General features: G+C 46.9%; 1 protein-coding gene across 14 annotated transcripts in view; it reads left to right on the top strand.

Moving 5' to 3' along the window:
• Window positions 1-16,348, top strand: part of PCBP3 (poly(rC) binding protein 3) — a 213,490-nt gene that overhangs the window by 109,981 nt on the left and 87,161 nt on the right. Inside the window, exon 1 of one of the 14 annotated variants that reach the window (XM_059921740.1) lies at window positions 10,770-10,851. The exons of the other annotated variants lie outside the window; for them this stretch is intronic. The gene's annotated coding sequence lies outside the window, so the exon portion shown is untranslated. Of the gene's footprint in view, window positions 1-10,769; window positions 10,852-16,348 lie in introns of those variants that run through there. 14 annotated transcript variants of the gene reach the window in all.

The raw sequence follows: 16,348 nt of genomic DNA on the forward strand, positions 1-16,348 counted from the left end.
GCATTTCAGTTACACAGGGAAAATCATTAGCAGAATGCTCGTTACTTAGCTTCAGACTGTGGGGCATAATCATGCTTTCTGACGGTGCAAAGCAGATACATTTGAAGGGAGATTTATTCACATTTTCCAGTATATCATTATCACATTCTTGTGTGATAGTTTCCTGGTAATTCAGCTTGATTTAGTAAAATATATCAGCTCCACTTTTCTTTATAAGTTGTGGGGATTTAAATCTGTTTAGCAGAGGAGACAGTGCAGGCTGCTCAGACACTGCCGTTTCATGTGCTCGTGGCTGAGAAGCTGGTAGTTTCACTGCCCAGCGGAGAGGGGCAGGCAGAAGTGCCCCGTCCCCACCAGCGTGGCAGGGCTCTGCCACCGCGGCCGCCCTGGGGGGTGAGCGCGAATCTGCAGGACACAGCGGGCGTGGGCTGTTCCAGAAGCTCTGGGTGACGTCCTGCGGGCCCCGCCGTCTCCTCCCTCCTTCATGGGGCCCCACGAGGTGTCGGGGCCCCGGGGCGGCAAGGCCTTTCCCACATGGCCCTCTGCGTTTAGTCTGTGATTTGAACCCAGTGGGTCTATGTTTCCACCGTCTCCTTGGGGTAGGCTCTGGTCCTCCCACACGCATGCCTGGGGTGTGGGTGATGCCACACCACGTGCTCCCCACCCGACGGCCCAGGCGAGGGCACAGCCCCCTGTGTGCGGGGCTGGTTGTGAGTCCCCCAGGGAGCGCCTCGGGGCGGGCACTCTAATCCCATAACCACCACCCTGGCAGCTGCTGTATTTGCGTCAGCAGAGAGGGAACTGGCATTTGGAGGATTTCGGTAACTTCTTGAAAGTGCTAGAAAACGCGAGTGCCCAGGGAAATGCGGTCGGCCTGGCGCTGCTTCCCCTCTGGCTGAAAGTTCTCATTTGGGTCCCAAAGCCCTACACTTCTCTACACCTTGTCTAGAAGTTACTTTGTCTAAAGCTATTTTAAATTCTATTATAACTTTGTTTCTTGATATGCTTATTGCCCTTGCTTTTTAGAATGCCATCTTACAATTTTTTGATCTCTTGTTTCATGAGTTTTTGTTTTCTTTCTCTGAAAGCATGTGGCAGGCTGCTGACTAAAATCACTTATGTTTCTTTTTGTACATATTTCTGAACCTATGTTCTTCTTCTACCTCTTGCTGTGTTTTTGTGTTTTCTTTATGTGGCAGAATTTTTTTCATGGCTTCAGTGTTTTTCCGTTTGCTCCTCCCTGAAGGAGAAGTCAGTCAGGCCTGTCTCACCTGTGCCCCAAGGTGTGTGGCCATATCCTGCAAGCCCCTCATCGCTCACCTGCATCCTCTCTTGGGTGCTTGGACTTTGAGCTGGGTGACAGTTCCCTTGGGCTGGGCCTCACATCACTTTGGGAACCAGCAGCCGGGAGGGTGTTGAGAGGAGGCTCTGTGGCCTCTGGTTCCTGCGTGGCACCCCGTTTGGCTGGGACACGTATCTCCCCGCCCCCAGCCTCCACACACACTGCCCTTCTAGAAGGGCTTCAGAGGGTCCTCAAAACTCCCAGCCACCCGTGCTGTCATCTTAGAGCTGGCAGAAAGGCCTCCCCGTGTGCGTGTGTTTGTTGGCCTGATTTCTTTGCTTGATTCATTAAAAATTGGGGCGGTGGGGAGTAAAAGGTGCCCTCGCTGCCCTCCCATGCCACTCAGAGGGCTCATTCTCTGCTCTTGTGCAGTCCGGGGTCTGTGTTGCTGCCCTCATGACACTGCTGCTCTTGTCGCCTTGAACCAGGCTTCGGATTTTGTAACATTAATCTTTTCCCATGTCCGTGTCCAACAGATGATACATTTTGAGGCCAGGACGCCGGGCTAAGTAATAATTCCACAAAGGGTCCCCTAGGTGACGTGGTCAGTGAACTCACTGCAATTTTATTCGGAGCACGTGGTGAGTATTCAGTGGAGGTGCAGAGATTCGGGTTGACTGTAACTCAATTAGCCGTGTAGTGTGGCTGGTGGCTAAAGAGGAGACGTCAGTCTTGAGCGCTTTCTGAGCAGCGCGTTGTCCCTAACAGGGGAGGGGGCAGTGTCCCTAAGAGTGTGGCTGTGATAACAGCCACTGTTGGTGCAGATCCACCCGCTGTGCCAGGCAGAGCAGAGCGGTGAGACCCGGCAGCGGCCAGCACAGCGGGTCCCGTGAAGCGTTAGTGTCCCGGGTCCAGGCCCTGAGCCTGTGGCTCTGACCCTGGAGGGTGTGGGTGTGTGTGGGGAGGGGTGGCAGGGCCGAGAGCAGGGAGACAGCGGGGCTGCCCCACGCCGGGCCTCTGGGGCTGAATGCAGTGTAACTGGAGCCCGTGGCGGAAACCGAGGGAGCCAGGCTTAGGGTCAGGGTGAGGCTGAGGAAAGGGCGAGGCTGAGGCTCGGGGTGAGGAAACACTGTAAGCATTGCAGAGGCAGATGGTGAAAGGCGTGGGCGGCGAGCTCTCTGTGGGCCGAGGTGGTGAGGGGCCGTGCGGATGGTCCACCGTCAGAGATGACACAGGGACGTGCGCAAGCGTGGGGTGAACCCAGAGGACTCCTAGGATCGCCATTCAGTTCTTAGGTCATGTCATCACGCGGACTATTTTAGATGGCAAATTCAGCTGTATTCGTTTCCTCTGGTAAAATATCTCTGAGTTTATTTGTTATATTTGAGGGAAATAGGACAGTTCAGTTCAGTACTGTCAGTCCTGTTTAGTACAGGAGAGAGTTCAGTATGTTTCATGTTCCAGGTGGGTGTTCTCACTAAGCAACAGAAACTGGGGTGAATTGCCCCAGAATCCCCTTCCCTTCCCTTTCACTTGGCTTCATAACTGGCTTGAACTCTTTAGGTTAAGAAATAGGTTTTCGGGCTTCCCTGGTGGCGCAGTGGTTGAGAATCTGCCTGCTAATGCAGGGGACATGGGTTCGGGCCCTGGTCTGGGAGGATCCCGCGTGCCGCGGAGCGACTGGGCCCGTGAGCCACAACTGCTGAGCCTGCGCGTCTGGAGCCTGTGCCCCGCAGCGGGAGGGGCCACGATGGTGAGAGGCCCGCGCACCGCAATGAAGAGTGGCCCCCGCACCACGATGAAGAGTGGCCCCCGCTTGCTGCAACTGGAGAAAGCCCTTGCACGAAGCGAAGACCCAACACAGCTATAAATAAATAAATAAATATAAATAAAGTAGCTATTAGTTTAAAGAAAAGAAATAGGTTTTCCTTTTAAGATTTGCATTAGTCTCCAAATATTGGCTAAATCAAGACAGGTGCAAACCCTAGATGTTGGAGCAACCAAGCCTTCCTCCAGGCCAAATTGACCCGGTTTTCATACTTTCTCTGGAAGTCCAACGTTTATGGAAGAGGTCATATTTTCCCTCACATCCCCTTGGGATACACAGTTTTCCCAGTGCATTTCTGCTCCGTCCACCCATCATCCATCCCCTGGAAACCTTGATGAACGACCTTCCTCGTCTCGGTTTTCGCAGGAGTTGCTACTTGAAACAGAGAGAGGCGGCAGTGGCCGTGGTCATCCGCTGTCATCACCACCATAGAGGCGCGTTTAAACATGCCTCCTCACCCTCTAAACTTCTTGTCCAGGACCAGTGGTGCCGGGACTCAAGCACGGGGGGGACGCAGTGTTTGAAGGAGGGTTTAATTAGGAGGAGGTTCATGTTTGAAGTGTACACAGAATATCTACTGTGATAGAACCAACTTGAGCCATAAAATACATTTAAATGATTTCACATCACACCAGGTATGTTCTCTGACCATGACGGAATCAAGCTAGAAGTCAGTTATAGAAAGCTATCTGAAAAATCCTCAAATACTTGCAAATTTAACAACGTACTTCTAAATAACTCATGGGTCAAGAAGAAACCAAAAAAGAAATGAAAACTGCATAGTTTGAAATGAATGAAAATGAAAACACCACATATCACAATATTTGAGCTGTAGCTAAAGCAGCACTCAAAGGAAACTTCAGAGTACGAAACACATTATTAGTAAAGAAGAAATGTCTCAAAATAGTGTCTTTAGCTTCCACCTTGAGGAATCAGGAAAAGATCACATTAAAGTAAGCAGAGTAAGGGAAATAGTAGGAATCAAAACAGAAATTAATGAAACTGGAAACAACAATGGAGAAAATCAGTGAAAGCAAATGGTTATTCTTTGAGAAAATCAATAACATTGATGAACCTCTAGCCAGACATAAGAAAAAATGGATATACTATGATCGGCCCTATACCAACACATTAAATTACTTAGATGAAATGTACATATTTTTTGAGGGAAAGTACCAAAGCTAACTCAAGTACAGGTTGATTATCCTAATTCTATATATATTTAAAAAGTGAATTTTTGTTGTAAACCACCTCCTCTGGTCCAGAAAAAAACCTCCAGGACCAAATGGCTTTACTACTGAATTTTATTAAATATTTAAAGAAGAAATAATGCCAATTCTATATAAACTCTTCCAGAAAATTGAGGAGGGAGTACTTCCTAAATCATTCTGAGTCCAGTATTACCCTAATAACAAAACCAGGCAAAGACATCAGAAGAAAAGAAAACTGTGGAGACAAATATTCCTCATGAACATATATGAAAACTTTAAAAAATTTTAGCAAATCAAATACAAAATATAGAAAAACTAGTTGAGGTTTATCCGAGGAATTCAAAGTATCTTTTACATTCTAAAATTAATCAATATAACTCACCATATTAACAGACTAAAAACAAAAAAACAGTATCATTTCAGTGTATGCAGTAAAAGTATTTGATAAAATGTAACACCCATTCCAGATAAAACCTTTCAGGAAACTAGTAATAGAAGGAGGCTTCCAATGAATGGCATCTATGACAGATCCACAGCTAACACCATAGTAATAGTGAAAGACTGAATATTTCCCCCTGCAATCGAGAATAAATCAAGGAAACATGTTCTCACCTCTTCTATTAATTGTTTTCCAGGGGATCCTAGCAAGTTCAATAGGAAATAAAAGGCATTGAAATTAGAAGGGAAGGAGTAAAACTATCTTTATTCTTGGTCGACATGTTTGTCTATGTAGAATATCCTATAGCATCAAAAAGAGGCTTCAAGAATAATTGGGTTTAGCAGGGTTACAGGATACAAGATACACAAATCAATTGTATTTCTCTATAATATCAACAAATAATTAGAAATTGATAAAACATTATACCTAATAGCAAAACATTGCTGAATGGAATTATTGAAGACAAATCAATGGAGAGCTACACCATTGCTCAAAGACTCAGTACCGTTAAGATGTTAATTCTCCTCAAATTGGTCTATGGATTCAGTGGACTTCCAACTAGAATTCAAGTAGGGTTTTTTTGGTAGAAATTTGACAACTAACACTACTTGGTTTCATGATTTATTATAAAGTACAGTTATCAAGACAGTGTGATGTTGGTGTTAAGACAGACAAATCGATCAGTGGGTCAGAATAGACAGTCCAGAAATAGACTTACACATAGATGGTCAGTTAGTTTTCAACAACAGTGCCAAGGCAATTTAGTGGGAAAAGGGCTAGTTTTGTCAAGAAATGGTGCTGGAATAATTATACATTCAGACACACAAAAAAAAGAAAAAAAAGACCTTTGATCCATATCTCCCATCATGTATAAAAATTAACTTAAAGTAGATCAGAAATCTAAAATTTTATACATCAAGAATAAAACATGATGTATTTTTTTGTGACCTTGCACTAGGCAAAGTTTTCTTAGTTATGACATTAAAAGCATTATCCATAAAAGAAACAAGGTTATAAACTGGACTTCATTAAATTAAAAAAATTTAAAATTTTCTGCTCTCCAAAAGACAGTGTTAAGAAAATGGAAAGACAAGCCACAGACTGAGAGAAAACACTTGCAAATCTAATTTATCTGGAACGTATAAGGGACTCTTAAAATTCAGTACTGAGGAAACAAACAGCATAATTAAAAATGACCAAAAGATTTGAACATCCACTTCACCAAAGAAAATACGTGGATGGCACGTTAGTACCTGAATAGAAGTTCAACAGCATTGGTCATTAGCTAAATGCAAATTAAATCCACAGTGAGACACTACTTGGTGTGGCCCATCTACTGAGCACTGGCAGAGATGGAGACCATCTCATACTGCCCGTGAGAATGCAAAGCGGTACATGTGCTTTGGAAGACATTTTGGCAATTAAGCCAAGAAGCTAATCCAATGTACACCCACCAGGCATTCCACTATTAGGTGTTACCCAAGAGTAATGAAAGCATATATCCATACAAAGCTTTGAACAAGAATGTTTGCAGAAATTTGTTTTTAATAGCTGAAATACTGGAAACATCTCAAATGTCCATCCATAAATGAATGAATACACAAATTATGGTATATGGTTGCACAATGACATTGAGGAATCTCAAAAGAATTATGCTGAGTAAAAGTAGTCGGGCCAAAAGTATGTGCCCAGTGTGCTTCTATTTATTGACTTTTAGAGAAAGCAAATTCTGTAGTGCTGGAAAGCACGTCGGTGGTTCCTTGGGGCAAGGTGTTTGTTGCAAAGGGGAGAGGGAGGGATTGCAGACGGCCACAGACAGCTCTGGAGTGTGCCTGTCCGTTATCCTGGCTGTGGCGATGATTCCGTGGGTGTGTACACATGATAAAACATTTCAGCGTGTACACAGCACATGTACATTTTATTATATGTCAATTACATCTCAAAGCTGATTGACTGACTGATTTTTTGCAAGAAAGAAAGGAGGACCCCTTTTCGGAGCAAGATAACGTCCAGAGCTTAAGTTATTTTCAATCACAATGTCCAGTATTTAGTGAAAAATTAAAAACAGGACCAAAAACAAGAGCTAAAACGGATGAGAAATAAAACCACAGATGACGTATAGAATTGCACTACCAGACAAGAACTTTAAAGTCATGAAGATTATTGTCTTAAAAAATAGAATAGATATAAAAATATATGAAAAATAGAGAATTTCAAGTGAAATCATAATCTATGAAAAGAATCCTATGAATTTAAAAAATATAGGATCTGAAATGAATAATTCACTGGACTCTGTAACAGAAGACTGGACACAGGCTCCGTGAATTGGGCGGCACTTCAGTGAAGTATGTCTGTGTTGAAGCACAAGAGAAGAGAGAACAGAATAATACAAACAGAATGTGAGAGACTGTGGGGCAGAGTCAAAAGGTCTAATGTCATGTAATGAGTGGCCCAGGAATGGGGGGGAGATTTCAGAAAAATATTTGAAGATATAAAGGCCATGGATTTTTCAAAAGCATTGAAGATATTGACGCTAGAATCATGAAACAGCTGACCCTGAAATGAATAAATAAAGAAGCAAGCAAACAAATAAGCAAAACTAACTTCTCACATCTAGGCATCATTGCTTGACCTTTGAAAACTACAGCAAAGAAAATCTTCAGAGCAACCAGAATTAAAGATGGCCCATCATTCTCAGAGTCTGCAATCTGGCGCGTGTCTGGTGGCCTGTGCGTGCACACGCCACTGTGGGGTATGCATCCTGAACGGAATTGCCGCGTCCTTGCTTATACACGTCTTCTGCTCTGCTGGCTGATGCCCCGAAGTCTGTACTCACAGCAGCAAAATACAGACCTACCGCTTGGTATGACGGTTCAGGCAATCACCTTTTCCCATTGCTCTTCAAAACGACACCAGATTTTAGAGAGCAGCATCTTTTTTCCCCCTCCATACAATGACTTTTTTACCCAAAAACAAATGAAGTAAACAAACTATATGGAGTGGTATTGTAGCACTGTGGCTTCGAAAGAGGGACATTCACCAATTCCTTGATAATGACCTTTTCCACCAGAAAACATGGAACAAGTGTCCTTGTGCACCGTATCTGGATGAGCAGCCAGCAGCCTGCGTGTGTCCGTCCGTGAGAGATGCACAGACAGCACCTCTCGCCACACGTTGTTCTGCTGTCTGCTTCCGTGCATCTGGAGGTGTCCTCCTGCCGGAACAACACTTTGCTGTGCTGGAACTCTGTTTGTAAAAGCCCTCGGAGTGCAAAACAACCATGCGCCTCAAAAAGGTTTATAAATTGGTGAAGAAAATAGTGCAGAAATGAGGATGTGCCTTCCAGAGTGACCCCTGGACCGCTCTCCTCCAGCCGGGAGCCCTGGCAAGCCCCGCCCTCCTCCGGCTCAAACCATCAGCTTTGCTTATATCATGTTTGTGCAAGTGCAAACTCCGCTTGTTTACTTCTGAACTATTTATTACTGTTATAAGTTTGTTTTCACTGTTCAATTGAAGTATTTTTCTACCTGTAAAAATGGTTTGGTTATCTTTAGTTGGGATTGAATGCATCATAACTTTTCTATTATAATTAGTGGATACATTTTTTTCTCCTGTATAGTAGAAGGAGTTTCAAAACAAAATAAAGCCTAAGTGACTGGAAGGTGTTTAAAAGTTCCCATTGCTCCTCACCCTTGCCAGCTCTGGGCAGGGTATTTGTCAGACTGCTATATTTTAGGCAGTGTAGTGGGTGTGTATTTATATCTATTTTTGGTTTTAATTTGCATATCTTTGATTACTGTGAGACTGAGTACCTTTTCATGTGCTTATTGGCCATTTGGACCTCTTGTTTTATGAAGTGCTTTTCTCAGTTTTTACCCATCTTGCTATTTATGTCTACAGCGTTTATAAGGGAGAGCAATCAGGCTGGCCCCAGGTGTTTCCACGGCAGGTTGCATGCTTAGATACCTTGTAGCAAGGTATACAAAATCTTTAGGAAAGAAATAATTTTCTCAATAATACATTTTCAAACATGTGAGGACCTAGGGAAAAGTGATGCTTATGCACCCTCGCTGAAAGGGCTCCTTGAAGATGGCGCTGGACTCTGGACAGAGCAATGGACTCAGGGGTGAAGGGACACAGGAAGGATAGGGGGGGACCCACAAGCACGGTGCACAGGGATATGTCGAGGACGGGATTCTCGAATGGCAGACCTTCACGAGGCGGCAGCAGCAGTATTCACAGTAGTGACAAGGAGGGAGCTGGGGGTGGGGCTCGCAGAGGGGACAGAGAGGCGCCAGCCGCGCGCTTCACGCTCTTCAGGCCAACTGATCGATGCGTAGGTATTTAAGAACATCATCCAGAGTTATCAGCAAAAGAACCAAAACTAGCTAGATGAGGACTCACACCGGGTAGTGGGGGAGGGTGTAAATGTGGTCACTCCTGAGTCATCCTTGGTGAGTCATCACTAATCCTCTTAATGGACAGAGGCCCTGAGCAGGGCTTTCCCCGCCACACCCAAAGTACAGATACTCAGTAAACAAATTAAAAAAGAGCTCAGCCTCACTCAAGATGGTTACATTTTTGAAGTGTCAAACAATTAAACTGATGTGGTAATATTTTTCATCTTGCAGTTTGTCAAAGATCAAAGTGTTTGAGGGTGAATCCAGTGGCTGGAGAAAGAGCACTCAGGAATCTGATGGGGATATAATTTGCAGAGACCTGTATGGAGACGATTTTGGTTAACTTCTCTGAAATCAAAAGTGTACAGTATTTCTAGTCTCATGCCGAGGTGCCTCTGAATGTGTTGATTCAAAAAAAAAAAATCTAAGATGTACTGATGGTAAAGAATAACATGCCAGGTGCAGAACAAGACATGCATTTTCCTTCCATGTGCACAGAATGTGTCTGGATGGACCCACCAGGGGATGTTAACGGTGACTGTGAGCTCAGAAATACTACGAGAGAGTCTTATTTTTCATTGTTTAAATTTTTACTCTTTACATTCAAATATCTATAGTTTTGAAGAGTTATGAAAACCACCCAAGACCAAGAAGAGTTTTAATAGTTATTATGAATAAAAAGAATCTATATGCATTCCCAAGTTCATGTCAAACTCGTGGTACGATAATATTATTTAATAATCGAAACGTGAAACATGAAGTAACTCACCCATCGCTCTGGAGAACGCAGCGGGGCGGAGAATGCTCTGGCACCATTACTGCTCCTACATAGAAGGGACACAGAGTACGGTCACTTCAAGTGCCGTAGAGAGCAGTGAGCCCTACACGTGCCGCGCCCTCGGGAGGAATAACCCCCCCTCCCCACGAGCGCATGTGTCCCCAAGCAGCCAGCAGTCCGGGAGGGATTCCGCCAGGTCACTGGGAATCGCCAGCCCCTCAACCCTGCCGGCTGCTTTCCTTCTCTGAGCCTGATTCCTCCTCTATGAAGCGGTGACGATGACACCTGCTTCCTAATCCCGCGAAGAGTGCGTGTAAGTGAATAAACGTGAAAGTGCTTAGAAGTAACAAAGTGCTGAAGAAGTGTTAGCGTCTCTTCCTTTTAAAGATTTTGCACGTTTTCATCAGCCAGCCTGTATTTCTGGAACACAATTCGTTAGGTATGATTAGGACGATGGCTAGATCTTGAGGTTCATCTGAGATCTGGGGAGAGTTTCGCTGCGGCTGAAGCCCACTGAGGAGCCTCCCGGGTGTGGGTACCAGGCGTCCGGGGCAGGCCCTCCTCAGCTGCTCTGCTCCATTAAAGGAGCAGCGGTGCTTGGCTGGGGCTCACGGCACCCTGGGCATCTCTGACTCTTTAAATGTGGCACCAGATTTTTTAAAACGTATTTCTGTTACAACAATTGAGAATGGATGCAAAACAAATTTCAAGTATAAAGGTGTTCTGTGAGCCTCCAGACGTGAGAATGAGCAGGAACCCGGGCCGAGCGGGATCTCGGGCCGCACCGAGTTCATTGGGTAACGTGACGCTTTTCCCTTGCTTTTTGGTAGATGGACAGTGTCCTCACCCGCGGGGGAAGCAGGTGGGCTGGCAGGACAGGCGTCCACGGGCCGGGAGGAGGAGACGCTCCCAGGTACTCTCGTCTACCCCGCTGGTGACCTGCCTGCCCGGCCCCTCCTGCTCCAGCAGTGACCCGTGCCCCTCCTGGCTGCTCTGCCACTTGTGCCCTGCCTGCGCCCCACCCCAGTGCCTGTTGGTTGCCCCACCTCAGCCTGGATCCTGGCCCTCCCCTCTCCCACCCGGCGCGGGGCCTGGTCCTCACTTCCGGTTGCCCCTTTGCTTGACCACTTCTTTGGAGATTCTTAACCCCGAGTTGCACCCTGACTCCCATTAACCTCGCTCGGCCACGGAGCACGTGGAGAGGCCCCTGACGGGGTCGGGCTCCCCCTGCTGGTGTTCGTACCCTCTCAGACCTGCTTCTTGTGTGTTCGTTTCCCTTAACAGCGTGGTTTATAGTGCACTGAGAAGGAGCGTTGGATTCTTGCAGTGATGCGGTCGGGAGTGTGTGGTGCCGTCCCTCCTCATCCACGCAGAATGCTCACCCTGCCACTGGCCCCACGCGGGTCTCAAAGGTTACAAACAGAGTGAAGGTGAAGACATGCTTCAGAAGCAGAGCTGATTTGAGGAATAATTTTAAATGAGGCTGGAAGAGAGGGGTGCCATCCCAGAGGCAACAGCCTCACTGGGCAGACAGATCAAACCCGCGCTCTGCGCCAGGTCTGGTTCTGGGCAGGGTCGGATCCAACAGCAAACACACTGACGGGCTCTGTCCCCAGAGACGGCGTCAAAGGTAGACCGCATGCCTAAGAAGTGCGAAGGTGATGAGCTCCGTGGATAAAGGAAAGGGGAGAGCAGGAGGAGCGAGTGCGTGTGCGTGTGTGCGTGTGCGTGTGTGCGTGCCTGCGCGTGCACGCAATTGGGATCGGCCTCACTGAGAAGGTGACATTTAAGTGAGGGTGAGGGAGTGAGTCACAGATGGAGAAGAGCATTCCAGGCAGAGGGAACGGCCAGTGCGAGGGTCGTAGGTGAGGAGGCTGGAGAGCAGCGGGGGGCAGCCTGGCCGGAGCCGTGAGTGGGGTGGGGCGGGGTGCTGGGGCCTGGTAGGAGCTTACGCTCTGGGTGGAGGGGGGCGCCTGAGCGGAATTCGGTTCTTGAAGAATATGCCTCTGGCTCTGGGCAGAGAATAGACGCTCAGGGGACCCTGGCTGGAAGCAGGGACCAATGAGGAGGCTTTACCTGCGCCCAGGTGAGAGTGGTGTGAGGGGTTGGCGAGGGCTGGCCAGACTCGGGCTGTGTTTTGAAGGTAGAGCCAGTGTGAATCCCTGAGAGAGTGGAAGTGACCTGAGGGGCAGGGACAGCGGCAGGGACTAGGGCTGAGGGGCAGCGAGGACAGAGCGTCTCCAGTGCTCGCGTCGGTTCGGGAGTGATTGGCCTCTGGACACGTGCAGGTGAGGTGCTGACATTCGTGCACCTGTCAAGCACACAGCTGGACAGATGGCACTGGAGCCTGGGAGAGGGGATGCGCTGGGGGTGTGGGCTCGTGCGGATGCCGTGCAGGAAACGCTGGCGCCACCAAGGGGGCATCTGCGGGAGGAGAGAGGCCTGGCGTGGACCCCAGGAACCAGCAGGGGGGTCCCGGGCAAGTCTTCGGAGCCGGGCAGACTCTGTCCCTGCTGTTGGTGGGGAGGGAGAACTGGGCTTCCAGCAGGTGGCCTGGAGGGGACAAGAGCGAAAGTGGGCGCCCATGGAGGGGCAGAGAGGGGAGGAGCTGGGGCAGCGAGGACGGGGCTTTACCGAGTTGCTGCAGTGGGAAGAGAGGGCGATGCGGGGGAGTGTTGTCGATGAGCAGAAACGGGGGCCCCGTCCCGTGCAGGCGGGAGGCGGACAGAGAGACCCCCCAGCCACAAGGGTGGCGTCTGGCAGCGATGGACATGCCGGGCCGGCGGGTCTGTCCCAGGAAGCTGAGGGGGGAACCGGGAGGTGAGAAGATGGAGAAATCGGGGTGAGATGCATGTCGTCCTCATGAACGGCCAGTGTTCACCCGTTTGTGGCATTCAGGAAAAGAGAACCTCTTGTGGGTCAACTTACGGTTGAACGTCTTACGGTTCATGAGGTTTGTTCAGGGATGCCTGCAAGACTGGGGGCCTGGCTGGGCCAGGGAAGGGCAGCGGGATGACGGGAGCCCCGGCCTGCGTGTGGTCTGCAGTGGGAGCCGAAGCGGCTGCCCGGGGAGAGGCGTGGCGTAGGCAGAGCTCACGGGGCCGTGGAGCTCGCCGAGCGAGGACGAAGGGAGCCAAGCGCAGGCAAGGAGCCCACGGATGGCGACTCCGCGGCGGGACGGGGAAAGGGACGGGCGGACCTTCCTGGTGGGAGGGGCTGGGACAACAGACATGGCCGGTGGCCGCAGTTGGCTTTCTCTCCAAATTGGTGGCAGCTGTAAATTAATCTCTATCAAAGTAGAATATGTTAGAAAAATTTAAAAAATACAACCACCTTTTCAAGTTAGAGAACAGTACTTGGTTTCCATGGTAACTGCCAACCATTTAACTAGGGCAAGTGTTACGTGGTGACAGGGTAATTACAGACAACAGGGAAATTGCAGGGTGTGTCTTACATAAATACAGAGTGGTTGCATGGTTAGCTTCTGCTCCTGAAGCAAGGCTGCGGCTGTTTCCGGAGGTCTGCTCCAGCGCCTGTCCTCGGGCCCGTCACTGCCGGGGCACGGCCCGCCCTCTGTCCACGCTCTCTGTTACCTGTGAGTCCGCTCTCCTCCCCTCTCTGCGCTGGGGCCTCAGGCAAATCTTCCCCAGGCCCACCTGACCTGTGCCTCTGCGGGGCCTTCCTGGGGCCAGGCTGGGAAGAGGTGGAGGCCACACACGGGCCCCAGGCTGTGGCCGTTGAGATTAATCTATCAACCAGAACTTAAGACGGGTGTTTCTAGACCTTTTATCAACCGGCTATGAAAGAAACCCTAAATACGGTAAAAAGACAGGAGAATCAAATTTGTGTTCAAATCAGATTTGAACACAAATCATTCTCTTGCAGATTGGAACAGGACGGTTACTTGAGAACATTCATCTGCTGTCACCTATACCAGAGTCCCCACAAAGACAGAAACTTTAAGACAGCAGCAACAGTAGAATACATGCTGAAACAGGGGTAACTGAGTCAGAGGCTCAGACTTTTGGTTAATTATTAAGAGGTAGAAGCAGCTAATGCTTGTGGATGAAAACATCACAGGAGACTCGTGGAGAGCCTATTGCAGGTAAGTATGAGGACTCAGACACTCGGCCCAGAACCAGTATCCATGGCAGGTGAGTCAAGCCTCTCAAAAGCAGAACTGTGGGCATAGCCAAGAGCTGTCATGCATTTGAGGAGAACCAAACAGCAGGAGAAGTACCAAATGCAACAGAAGAACATATTTAAGCGAAGACTTAATGGCATGAAGACAAGAATATTCATAAAAGAAACAGCTCCTTCAAAAGAAACAAACAAAAATTTTGGAAAGAAATGTTATCAAAATGATAACTGTTTAAATTGCAGAACAGACAGAAGAAGGAATTAGTGATTGGACAAATGAACCAAGGATTTATTCCAGAATGCAAACCTAAAGGACCCAGAGCTGTTCCAGAATGCAGGCCTGTAGGACCAGAGCTGTTCCAGAATGCAGGTCTATAGGGCCCAGAGCTGTTCCAGAATGCAGGTCTATAGGGCCCAGAGCTGTTCCAGAATGCAGGTCTCAGCCACTGAGAGGTGGAGAGTGTGAGAGAAAAGGGTGAGACCGCGAGGAGTTTGAGAAGCTCTCTTTTTTGTTGATAGGAGTCTGAAAAGCAGAGAGCAGAGAAGGCTGAAGGAGGATGAGGAAACACGTCCTGGAAGAAGCCTCTCAGGGCACAGAGCGTGTCGGGGTAAAGTGTTGAAGGGGGTGGGCTTTGGGGGTTGAGGGGATGGTGAGAAACCACAAGGGCCCGAATACAGTGGGACAGAATTTCGGGATAGGACCAAAGAGAAACCCCCAAAGTGGTTGGCAGGAGGAGCAAAGGTCTGGCTTTCAGTTGGCATCAAAATTCTCTATGACAAATGTATATTTGAGAATTAATTGGATCAATATCTTCAAAGTACTTGGGGAAAAAGGATTCCAAACCTGGAATTTGAGACACAGCCAGGATTCAAGTCGAAGGGCAAAGGAAGGGTGTTTCAGACAGTCAAGGACTCAGAGGTCTCCAGCCTCACCCCTAAGACTCTGAGAAAATGAAGAAAGATAGCGATCGACAAAAGAGATTAGCGTTTGGTTCCACTGATAATGGTGGGAAAGAATCCAGGGTAGCACGTAGCTACTCTAAATAATTGTTGGTGCCCATTGGTATGCAGATTAAAATAATAGTTGAAAAAATCTTCGTAGGTTCCAGCGTTTTTTTTGTCGATGGTTTGTTCAGCAGTTGGTTGTAATTTTGGTGTTTTCGTTGAGAAGAGGTGAGCTCACGTCCTTCGACTCCACCACCTTGTTTCTGTCCTACAAACCGAAAACTCTTATGTATATGTATTTATATAGTGACGAGAAGGAGAAGAGTGAAAGTTTCTTAAACATCAGTTCTTTTTCTGGGGGAATATGTAGAGACTATTCAAGCCTATAGTGTGTGAATGTGCATTTAAACACGTTAACAATGTACCAGGAGCCACCAGTCACAGGCACAGATTGTGCAGCTTCAAATATTGTAGAGGAAAAACTCTGGAACAAAGAAAACCTGATTAAGTCACCAAAAAAAAAAGGTAGAGACGAAGGAAAAAATTAGAAATCAAAGTAAATGTATAAAGCAAGACATCATGTGGCATTAGTTCAAATATATGTGAAATTTCTCTATTAAAAGGCAAAACTCAGATTGTCTTAAAATTGACACAGAAACAGAAAATGTATTAATGGGAAGGGTACTAAGCAAATGGTAATCACTGGAAAGCAGGCCAAGCAACATTATTTTCAAGAAAAAGATAAGAAGCATTAAATGGGACAAAGATACTTCATTTGGATAAGTTATAATCCTCTAAGAAGATATGATACTCATGAACTTTTATGTATATAATTACATAGCTGTAAAATTTGTGAAGGAAGAACTTCTAAGAATAGGAAATGGACAAATCCAGTACCATAATGGGAAACTTTAATTGAAAAATCAAGAAGATGAAAAAATTCATATGGTTATGAAGAATTTGAATAGCATTCTTAACGAATTGTGTTCCAAACGCAGGATATACTTTCCTACTTTCCTTTCTCCCTCCCTTCCCTACTTTCTTCCTTTCTATTTTTCAAACACACCAGGACCATTCACAGATATATTTACCATGTATTTTACTTTAAAGGAAATCTAATTTTTCAACAGCGGAAATCATTAAGTACAATAAAAATGGAAATTAACCACAAAATGATAATCAGAAGTAACCCAGACTCCATTACATATCTAGAGATTTGGGAATGCTTCTAAATAAAAGCATAAACTGTATAAAAAGTAATGAAAATGAGATAATACTGCATGTCAAAACATGAAGGATGCTGTCAAAACACTTCTCAGGAGAAA

This window comes from Balaenoptera ricei, chromosome 4 (assembly GCF_028023285.1).
Source record: "Balaenoptera ricei isolate mBalRic1 chromosome 4, mBalRic1.hap2, whole genome shotgun sequence".
Classification (NCBI taxonomy): Eukaryota; Metazoa; Chordata; class Mammalia; order Artiodactyla; family Balaenopteridae; genus Balaenoptera; species Balaenoptera ricei.